At 45.0% G+C, this 12,026-nt stretch overlaps 1 pseudogene; it reads left to right on the forward strand.

The window, feature by feature from the left end:
• The first annotated feature begins 10,546 nt into the window (after positions 1–10,546).
• On the forward strand, positions 10,547–11,116 carry LOC100066019 (large ribosomal subunit protein uL6 pseudogene; annotated as a pseudogene).
• Positions 11,117–12,026: the final 910 nt, after the last annotated feature.

The raw sequence follows: 12,026 nt of genomic DNA on the forward strand, positions 1-12,026 counted from the left end.
ATTTTATTCAGGGTGGCAGTGCTGTCAGCTGTAAGACTTCATTTCTCAACTCCCCTTGCAGCTAGGTGTGGCTTTATGACTAGGTTTAGCCAATGAAATGTAAGCAGAAGTGTGAGGGACTCTCAGGAAAGCTCCTTTAAAGGAAGTGACACTCCTTTGTCCTCTCCTGTTTCTTTCTTCAGCCGTTTGTCTAGGGGTTTGATGGAGGAGCTGGCTTAGTCGAGACTTACACCCTCGGTGTGGTTGTACAGGTCTTCTTAAAGAGCAGTTCCCGCTGCCGCGTGCTACTGACTAAAGCAAGTCACAGGCCTAGCTCAGATCCTCACAAGGGTGTGAAGACCAGCATGTGATGCTCTCTGGACAGACACCTATGTTACAGGCTGCCAGGCCTGCCCGTGGTCCTGTGTTGTCTCGGCTGGAGATCATGACGTATTCCCATTTGATCTGATTTTTCTGACAACCTATTGTCTGTCTCCAAGTGGCCTGAACTTTGACTGCTAGACCCTCCTGCATCATGGCTGATGACCCCATCCCTTAGGGGAATCTGCAAGCCCCGCCTCTGTTACATATGGTACCTTGGATAATGAACTTGTACAGTGCTCATTCTACGCCAGGCTTTGGTCTAAGCATTTACGTAGATCGGCTCATGTAATCTTCACAGTAACCCTAGGAGTTTAGAATCATCATCTCCTTTTTAGAGATGAGGAAACTGAGGCACAGAGCACGTTTATTTCACTGTATGGCATTTTGTCCTAAAACGGAACATAAGACAAAATGCTATACGGTGAAATAAATGCAAATCCTCCTTCCATTCCTGCCCCACCCCCGCCCCCCACTGCCACCACAGCTCCACAACGCAGGCTGTGTGGCTTAAACAACAGAAATGGATTTAACCAGCTGCCAATATATTTAACCAGTTTCCAAACTTTCACTATTATAAACAACGCCACAGCAAATATCTCTGTATATACAAAATTTTGTCCATGCATTTATCTGTTAGATGAATGACTAGAATTGGCATTTCTGCGTCAAGGGGCAGGTGCGTTTGTAATTTTGATGGCTATTGCTCTCCGTAGAGATTGAACCAATTTGCCCTCCCATAAGCAATGTCTGAGACCACCTGTTTTGTCAAAGCTTCATCAACAAAATAGTATCAAACTTTGCCAAACTGATAGACAAAAAATAGAACTCCGTTGTACTTTATTTATTTTTAAGATTTTATTTTTTTCCTTTTTCTCCCCAAAGCTCCCCAGTACATAGTTGTATATTTTTAGTTGTGGGTCCTTCTAGTTGTGGCGTGTGGGACGCCACCTCAGCATGGCCTGTTGAGCCGTGTCAGGTCCGCACCCAGGATCCCAACCAGCGAAACCCTGGGCCGCCGCAGCAGAGCACGCGAACTTAACCACTCAGCCATGGGGCCGGCCCCTCCGTTGTACTCTAAATTGTCATTTGTGCATTATGAGTTAGATTGAGCATCTTTCTACATGGTTAAGGGCTATAACCCCAGTTTGGGAGTGGGCCATGTGCACAATCCACTCCTCTCTCCAGAGTCAACCAGCCACACCCTAAGGTGCCAAGTCAGGTGCTTCTTTCCAAATGGCAGGGCTTCCCGGGGTGACACGCCTAAACCAGATCAGCACACTTTCTTGCTTTCTAGTTTTAGCATTTTTTTCTAGTGTTAAAATAACATATGACCTAAACAAAAAATAACATGAAAGAAAATGTAAATGACCATAATTGCCTGACCCAGAAATAAATAATATTTTTGCCTATTTCCTTTATTTTTCTAAGTGTATATTGTTTTTTCTTTCAAAAATTGTATTTTATTTTATTTATTATTTATATTTTTTATAAGTTAGTGCCGCATTCCTTTTATTTTTTTTAATGATAAATCCACTTTCTTTTTTGCAGGGACAGATTCGCCCTGAGCTAACATCTGTTGCCGATCTTCCTCCTTTTGTTCTTTTTCCCCTGTCCAAAGCCCCAGTGCATGGTTGTATATCCTACCTGTAAGTCCTTCTAGACTTCTAGTTCTTCTCTGTGAGCAGCCACCACAGCATGGCAACTGACAGACAGGGGGTGTGGTTCCACGACCAGAGAGTGAACCTGGGCTGCTGAAGTGGTGACAGTGCTAAACTTTAACCACTAGGCCATCAGGGCTGGCTCTATTTATTTTTAATTTCACTGAACATACAGGTGTACATTCTCATAAAAAAGACTACATTTCAGCCTTAAAAAGGGAGGAAATTCTGACACAGGCTTCAACATCGATGAACCTTGAGGTCATTATGCCAAGTGAAATAAGCCAGTCACAAAAGGACAAACATCGTACAAAGTCCCTATATAAGGTACTTAGAGTGGACAAAGTCAGAGAAAGAAAGTAGAACGGTGGTTGCCAGGGGCCGCGGCGGGTGGGGAGGAAGGGGAATTGTTGTTTAAAGGGTACGAGAGTTTCAGATTTGCAAGATGAAAAGAGTTCTGGAGACTGGCTGCACAACAATGTGAATGTACTTAACGCCACGGAACTGTACACTTAAAAATGGTTCAGATAGTAAACGTATGATATGCGTATTTTACCAAAATTTTTAAAAATGTGTTTAATTTAAAAAATAGATTTGCATTTTCCGCGTCCCCCGAAAGGATAGTACAGATATGAAGTCCCCACTTGATGGCTGTTCTTAGTTGCATATGTACGCTCCCAGAACTTTTCCACGCACACGCTTATGTGAACATACAAAAAATACACTGTTTCATTTTGTGTGGGTGTGATTGCAATTTCAACATTAACGTTGTTCTGCAACTCGTGTTTTTCACTGAACAAGTTGTTGGAGAGCTATTGCCTAATCAGTCCATGGTACACATGGTTCGTGTGAACACACAGTATAAAACCAGACTTTGGTTTTGCCGTTGTACTGTCTGTCACTGCCCTTCAATTGGACAGACACAGTATTATCATGTTTTGTCATCTTATAAACAACAAGGAACATCCTTAGGCATGCTTCTTTGAGCACACATGCAAGTGTTTCTCTGAGGATAAAGGCCAAGCAGTATGACTGCTGGGCCAAAGGGTACGTACACGGAAAATGTCATTAGATTCTGCCAAGCGACCTTTCCAAAAAGCCTGTGCCCAGGTATACTTTACCAGTAGTGTCTGAGATCACCCACACCTCACCAGCACTTAACAATATGTGCCTTTTTTAGGTGTAATAATTTTTTCCAATTTATTTTAATAAATATATGTGTAGCTGTACGTGTATATGTATGTACATAGTTTTTAATGAAAAACAGCAGTTACCTGCCCTAAGCTTTCATACCACCAGGACCTACTTCCCAGAGGCAGCCAGTGGCAGCTGTTCCGGCTATTTTCTCTGGTATTTATCTCCATATTTATGAATACTACGCTTCTACTGCTATTTCTTCATTTATCATTTGTAGACATTATTCACATACTTTGGTGGATAAGTCCCTAGCTCTCCCACAAGTATACCCATCACCCCACCTCCATCATCCCAACATGGCTTTATTGCACTTTTTGGATGAATAAATAGTTGGTACTTACATTTTAATGACTACATATTATTCACTCCTGAGCCAGGTAAGTATTACCTAGCTCCATTTTGTGCACCCCTCCAGTAGTCCTAAAGTTAATGATGGACTCATTTTTTTATTCACTTTATTTTCTATTACTTACCATTAGTGTTCTCTAAAAGCTGTAACATCTCTGCCAAAGGTCTTTCTGTGATGTTTTCCATATGCTCAAGCACATCAGTTCCATTTCTTCTTTCCCGGAGCCCCTCAGGAGTCCTCCTTCCTCCTGCACTCAGAGCTGGTGGGGCTCTGGCTTAATGCTCAGCTGTAGGCCTGGGACTTCTCTTCACACCCTCCAGTGTTGGATACCCTATTGCCTGTTTAGGGGACTCCATGTCTCTCTCTCTCTCTCTTTTTATTTTACTCTCTCCTTTTGATGAAACGTATTCCTAGTAGTGTCCTAATGAAAGTCACTTGGGAGTGTGCTTCCGTGAAAAACTATGCATTGTTTTGAGCACATCCTCTCAAGTTACCTGAGTTTGATTTTATGGGGCGTCTGTACCTCTCATTGCCTTTGAGCTGTTTCATAACTATAAATTGTAGATAACTGAAAGCAGTGCAAATGAATAACCCATGTTCTCTCCCTACCCCATACAAAAAGGCAGTTTCGCATCTGTTTGTGCTTCTTTGACTTCTTTAAGCTGGCTGTAACATCTCTCTACACCCTTATTAATAATGAGTTAAGTAAGATATTTAGTACACATTCATTTTATATGTGTGAAAGTCATGATTTTACCCTTTTTTTAACAAAAACTATCCTTTAACAGAGTATATTTTTCAAGTCTATGAAGTCTGAAAACATCTTTGTTCTACCCTCATGCTTGATTGATAGATTGGCTGGGTATAAAATTAGAGGTTAAAACGTAGTATCATTTTAACTCCTGTTTCTTTGCATATAATTAGTCTCCACCATCCCCAGCCCCCATCCTGTTTTGTTTGGTTTCCTTTTCTTTATCTATGGGTTTCAGAAGTGTCATGATAACATGGCTTGGTACGGGTCTTTTTCATTCATCTTGCTGTGCACTTCAGTGGACCTTTACATCTAGAGACACCTGCCCTTCAGGTCTGGAAATATTTTTAAATTATTTCTTTCATGATTTTCTCCTCTTGTTTCTTCCCTCTCTTCCTGAAATTCCTTACATTTGGATGTTGAATGCCTAGGTTAACCTTCTATTTCTCTCATCTTCCCCACCACCACCTCATTGTTATATTAATTTGTTTCCCTCTTTATTAATGAGGTTGAAGTTTCCATATTTAATTGGCCACTTACCTTCTCAATTATTCTTTTTCTATTAAATAGAAGTTTGATGTAAAACAACTGAATATAAACCAATAACTCATCAGCATATCTTTATCTTTCAAAGGATGTTAACTTTGAGCAAGATTTATTTATATCACATAGGTAAAATTAGTGCCTTCCTTGTCTTACTAGCCACAGAATTCCCAACATTTTATACATAGTCTGGCATATAATAGTTGGTAAATATATCTTTATTGAATTAATCTTCAACTCATGGATTACTAATGGGAAACCTTAATCTAGTTCTTCCTCCAGAGTTAAATGGTAAATGATCTGTTTCAACTTTTTATTCTGGAAAAATAAAAATATTTATCCAAAGTTGGTTGAATCTGTGGGTGTGGAACCCGTGAATACGGAGGGCCGACTGTATTCACTGTACTATGCCATTTTATATAAGGGACTTGAGCATCAGTGAATTTAGGGGCTCCTGGAACTAATCCCCCACGGATACAAAGGGACAACTGTATTTACTGTTTGTCTTATTCTAAACTCTCTATGTGTGGTGATGAATCGGATCCTTACAACACTCCAGTGAGATAGGTCTATTATCTGCATTCTTCAGGTAAGGAAACTTATCTGAAAGCTTAGGTAGCTGACCTGAGCTGTGGCTCCAAAGACTACACTTTTAACCACGGTAGTTTAGTGCCTTCTTAGTTGGCTCAGCTCACGTGCTGATTCTCAGCTATTTATAGTAGCTGTCAGGCACACGTTGCTGAGAGGAATTCTGGGGCAGTGTTTGGGTTCCATGGAAAAATCTGCCTTGATTGATTGATGATGTCTGCCACAGGCCCAGGAATGGGGATTTGGGGTTACTTTTTTTTTTTTTTAAACTTTGCTTAATCATTCCTTGGAGAAAAAGATTATCTTTGGGGTTATACATGGCTCTAGCGCTTTTGAAATTAGGGCACGTTGACATGTGAAGTGTTTAAAGGCTGCTTTGTTTCTCTGCTGTAGCAAGAGAATTCTTTAACAGCCTGTTTATAATTTATCTGAGAGAAGCACTGGTAATTAGGCATCTGAGCACTCCTCCGATTCCCTCGTTTCTTCCTTTTCCTGTTGCAAAAACAGAAAGTCAGAAAAATAATCACATTGCATCACGATACCAGTGGGCCATATAAAAAGCCCCATGACGTTGTTTTTCCGATCATTGGTTTCCTCGGCAGCCAGCATTTAAACCATTCCAAATACCCCTCCCGTCCGATAGTTAGAAATGACCGGACGGCTGGTCTCTTTACTAACCTTTCTACATCCCGAACAGTTTTACAACTTGGCTTCAGCTGCAGGGCAGCCCAGCTTTTCAAGGAATTATAGCCTTTTCCCAGAATATCCATTAAACAGAACTTAACACAGTTTTATGGGAGATATAAAGTAATTTTCCCCCATCTCTCCCCACTTTTCAAAGCGCACTTTTATCTTATGTTCAGAACCAGCGTCTGTTTGTTTAGGATAGTTCCATAAGGTGTTCAATATTCACTTTCCCATCCTTTAAAAAGATTTTTTTTCAGCTGAAACAATATACATTTATTGAGACTTCCTGGGATGGCTGTTATCTCCTCTAACTACAAGGCAGGGAACCAAACAGAAAAATCACGGAGGCATCACACAGTCCTGATGCCTCTGGCGGAGGAATGTTCCTCCAGAGGTCAGTTTTCACGAAGCCAACGGGGTTTTGCAGGAAGCCTGTTGAGAGGAAGTCTCATGGCACCAGGGATGGGTGGGTTATTCTCTCCTACCACTGGCTCCTCTGTCTGTATCCGTTTCTTGAGGGAGCTCCTTCTGGCCCTTGATGAGGCCTTCCTCCTGGAAGCTCCAAGGGTCATCAACAGAGAGCCAGGTGTGGCCCAGGGTTGTAATGAGCATCTTGGAGATGGTGGGGCTCCTCACACTTTGCCCACTTGAGGTGGACAGGGCTTTGTTTAGCTATTCCCAAAACGTCCCCCATGAGGTGTGAGAAGGTAACCCTCTGGCAGCCTTCCACCCAAGTGTGCAGGTCAGTCAGGCCCCCACAGAGCTTTCTGAGGGACGCCTGCACCCTCCGCCCCACAGACAGCCTCTCCACTTAAGCTTCTCAGTCCAGAACCTTCTCTGGGAGGGGGCACATCCTGCTGCACCCAGGAAGGAGGGGCATCTCATCTTCATGTTGCCATTGCACCTGCTGGGATGGTGTCTGGTCCATGATCACATGAAATGTCCACTTGTAAGACACGAATCTTTCACACTCCCTCTGCTATTTGCTGTATCCCATTATCTATGACATTCAAGCTCGGCCCCAGAAAGTCCCCTCCTGCATGTGACCCGCAGACCTGCCGTGATCTCGGCACACATAAGCAAACCCGTAGCCAAAGGTGCCCAACCCAAACTCATCTTCAAAGCCAGACATCGCCAGATGTTCCTTTTTTGCTGCTGCTTATATTTTTGTTATTGTGAAACCATATATGTGTATAAAACATATATGTACAGTTTAAAAACAATAATAAAGCCAATCTCCATGTACTCATGACCCAGATTAAGAAATATGGCATTAGGAAAGCTTTAGGGTTTGTAGTCCCATGGTTGCTGTAACGAATGATCACAAACCGGGAGCTTCAATCAGCAGAAATTTATTCTTTCGCAGTTCTGGGGGGCTAGAAGTCTGAAATCAAGGTGTCTGAAGGTTCTTAAGGAGAGTCTTTGCCTTTTCTAGGTTCTGGTGGCTCCCAGCAATCCTTTGCTTGTAGCTGCATCCCTCAATCTTTGCCTCAATAGTCGCATGGCCTTCTTCCCTGTGTGTTTGTACCTCACACCTCCCTCTCCTTTTTCTTATGAAGGCACCACTCACAGATTTAGGGCCCACCCTAATCCAGTCAGTATGACCCCATCTTAACTTGAGTACAACGGCAAAGACCCTATTTCCAAATAAGGTTCACGTTCACAGGTACTGGTGGTTAGCACTTGAATATACCTTTTGGGGGGATACAGCTCAACTCACTACAGAGCCCCAGATGTGTCCCTCCTCAGTCACATCCTCCTCCTCTCCCCAAAGAGGGAATCACTTGGCTGATTTTTACGCTAATCGTTTTCTTATTTTTAAAATGGTTTAACCACTTAAATATGGATACCTAACTAAATATTGTTGAGTTTTGAAAAGCTGGGTATTAAGCACAAACCTAGCTGAATAAGGGAAGGGCGGTATGGCCGCTTCTAGATGAAGGCTCCCAGGATGAGATATTCCAAACAGGGTCTCCAGGTCAGAGGGTGCTCAGAGCCCCTGTGAGGCAGACAGTGGGTACAGAGAGTCCTGGGAAACCGAGGGCTCACCAGGATTAGGGCACTTGTGTGGACAAGAATTTGGGTACCTGGCAGGAAGACGGTTGGGTAAGCGGGCTGTATTTCAGGCTTGTAAGCTGACGTGGTGTGGTTTGGAGCCCCTAAGATGGCCCCAGGGATCCCTCCCTCGTCTTCACCCCCACTTCCAGAGCTGCCTACTGCTGCCTGTTCCTGTACCTTCTGAGGATTCCATTGTTTCTTTGCTTTTCCCACTGGCACTTGTGACCCAGCCTCTCAGGGCTGCCCTTTACTCTCCTCAGGGTCTTCTGTGTTATCTTTGAAATCCCTTTGCTATAGTTTTAGGGGCTTTCCTCAGGAAGAAGCTGCATGTGTTCAGCCCACCATCACCACCTGGACCCTTTCTCTTGGTCTCCCTTTTCTACTGAGCTGTTTTAGGATTCCTTTATTCACTTGCTCACCAACTATTTCCTGAGCTCCTGATGTCTGTGAGGCTGGGCTGTCAGGAACAAGCCAGGCAGCCTTCAGAGAGCTGACACTAGTGGGAGAGACAAAGGACAAAGGTCCTTACAATGCAGCGTTGCTTAAAATATGGCTCCAGGACAACCCATACAAGAATCTCCCTGATGTTTGTCCAACGTGGTGAGCCCTGAACCTCCAGTCTGGCAGGGGAGAGCCAGGGGAAGGAGGTTAATGGGGCCAGGGCTTCGGGGCAGAGGCCCATGGAGGATAAAGCCTTAAGGGGAGGTAGGAGCCATCAGCTGTTAGAAGCTGGTTTCAGCCATGGCTTGGGGAGCCCACCCAGGAGAAGTGTAAAGGGGGGACATGCTGGCCAAGGACTGAGTAGGGAGGATGGCAGGGCCTGTGGGCTGAGCACAGGCAGGGACCCCAAGGGGGAGACTGAGAAGAAGCGGTCACAGAGGTAGGAGGACGGTGTATGCATTGACAGCCATCACAAAGGTTTCAAGAAGTCCAGGCTTTCAAAAGTAGCACAGAAACCAATCCTGTATGAGTCCACTTACATGAGGTATCTAGAGTGGTCAAATTCACAGAAACAGAAACTACACTGGTGGCTACCAGGGGCTAGGGAAGGGCAAAAGTGGAGTGAACGACTATAGAATTTCAGTTTTGCAAGATGAAAAAGTCCTAGAGATTGGCTGCATGACAATGTGAATGTACCTAACACTACTGAACACTTAGAAATGGTTAAGGGGCCAGCCCCGTGACCAAGTGGTTAAGGTCACGTACTCTACTTCAGCAGCCCAGGGTTTTGCTGGTTCAGATCCTGGGCACGGACATGGCACCGCTCATCAGGCCATGCTGGGGCAGCGTCCCACATAGCACAACCAGAAGGACCTACAACTAGAATATACAACTATGTACTGGGGGGCTTTAGGGAGAAGAAGAAGAAGAAAGAGGAGATTGGCAAGAGATGTTGCTCTGGTGCCAATCTTTAAAAAAGAAAAAAGAAATGGTTAAGATTGCAAATTTTGTTATAGATTTTCTTTACCACAACAAAAAATAATTTTTAAAAACATAACACAGAAACCAGAGCCTATTTCTAACCTTCAAATGTCCCTTGATTCTCTGCCCTTTTGTGATCAGGCTGACTCAGTGGACCACTGTTCCCCAAACGGGGACAAAGCTCCTATGCCCGTTCATCGTCTGGAGCATGAGAGGCTTTGCTTCCCCCCACTTATCCGTGAGCACCCCCAAATAGCGCATGTTGGTAGACAGCAATCTAAGTAGATCCTCAAGCCGGGGAGCTTAGCATCCTCCAACCACATTGCCCCTTCCCCACCCAGTGCGTCATATGAAGTTCTGCCACGGCCCCAGCTAGACCAAAGCTCCGACCTGTATGGCCACTGCTGAAGCTCGCCAATTGCTAAGACTTCTGCTTTGTCTCCAAAGGTGCCAATGTCTACATTGGGTCCTGTGATCCAGCCTCCAGAAATTCAGATGGACTCTTGCTAAATTTCATCACAAGATGGATCTTACACTTTGTCTCCTCAGCTCTCTGAGTAGACCCAGCTGGGGGGCCTGGTGGGCTATCAGGACAGTGGGGACAGTGACCTGCGAGGCCCAGTGGACACGGGGCCTCGAGATGGTCCAGCTACAGGGTTAACTCTGGAGAGCAGCACAGAAAGGTCTGGAGCTTCATTCAAGGAGTCATAGATACTAATATAGGAAAATAATTAGAGCCAACACTTAGCATCTTCCATGGGCCAGGCATCTTCTAAGCCCTTTATATGAATGAACTCAATGGATTCTTACAGCAAACCTGTGGGGTCAGCACTATTATATGCCCATTTTACAGATGCAGAAACAAAAGCACCGGGAGGGGGTATCTCTTTGCCGCATCTACTGTGAGAATGAAGATGATTCTCGGCAAACCAAACTGTTGACATTCCAGAAAATGTAGACATCACTCGGAAGGGACACACAGGCGTTATGAAGGGCCCCATAGGCACCCTGCAGAGGGACTTCAATCACATCGATGTAGAACTCAGTCTCCTTGGAAAGAAAAAGAAGGGGCTCTGGGTGGACAAATCGTGGGGAAATAGGAAGGAACAGGCTATGGCTTGCACTGTTGCCACATATCGAGTGTTCTGTGGGGTTTCCAATACAAGAGGAGGTCTGTAGGCTCACTTCCCCATCACCACTGTCACTCTGGAGGATGGGTCTCCTGTGGAAATCTGAAATGTCTAGGGTGAGAAACACACCAGCAGTGTTTGAATGAGGCCAGGCATTGCTTGTTCAGTATTTCAAGCCCAGAGACATGAGATAGTTCTCAAAGGAAAAGGCATTGAACTTGTATTGAATTCAGGTTGCTACTTTGATCCCGCAAGCCACAACAGTTAAAAACAAGACTAACAGGACATTGTTGGATGGTATCTCTCCAGAAAAGGAACAGTTCAGCAGGCTGATAGAAAAGATCTGAGAGCTGTCCAGCTACAGAAATAACAAGATGGCAAATCATTCTTAAGACTATTTGAAATATGTTAAAGATGCAATAAAAGCCCTCTATTGAAGGAAAAAAGCATAGGAAGGTTAAACTACTTGTTCAAGGTAACATCGTGAGTGAGTGGCAAAGCCACATCCAAACCCCAGCAGGCAGGCTCCCAAAATGGCACTCGACTGCCACGCAGCCGCTCTCCCAGTTGCCGGTCTTCAGGCGGCCCCTCAGTGGGGAAGCCGGAAGAACAGAGCCAGCTGGGGTCAGTCATGGTTCCAGATAATTGATAGTGTGGAGCAGGACTCAGCCAGCCAGTGTGTTGGGTCATGGGGAGCACTCAGACCCCCAGAAGGGCCCAGCCAGAGCTGGGCAGGGGACAGGACAGGCAGCAGTCCCAGCAAAGGGGCACTTGGGCCCCCTTGGCTCTGAGCTGTTGCCCTCTCTCTGGGCTGGGGCCCTGATGTGCTGACCTAGGAGTGCTGTGACACTAGGACTATGACAAGGGCACCCAGGGCTTGCCACGGGGCACCTGGTCCCGAGTCACACAGCAGCAAAGATAACAACCTGGGTGACCTGGTTGGAGCAGGCTTCTGGGTACAATGACAAGGCCTCAGGGTTGGTGGAGATCAAGGAGCAAAGGACGAACCTGCAGGAGAGAGCACCAATGGGTTCAGGATGAGGAAGAAAAAGGCCAAGAACCAAGGCAGGTGTGGGGAGAGTCATCGACAAGGGCTGCATCAAAGGCTCCCACCCATTTAAAAGCTCATAGGCATCTGTGAGCTATTCAGTCCTGAACGTAAGACCTTGCACTCATATACCCTCATGAGTCTCATAAGTGAAGATTCCACAGCTCCCTTCCGACCTCACTTCAGCCATTCCTCACCCTGTCAAGCATGCTCCTGCCACAGGGCCTTTGTA

Source organism: Equus caballus, chromosome 4, assembly GCF_041296265.1.
Source record: "Equus caballus isolate H_3958 breed thoroughbred chromosome 4, TB-T2T, whole genome shotgun sequence".
Classification (NCBI taxonomy): domain Eukaryota; kingdom Metazoa; phylum Chordata; class Mammalia; order Perissodactyla; family Equidae; genus Equus; species Equus caballus.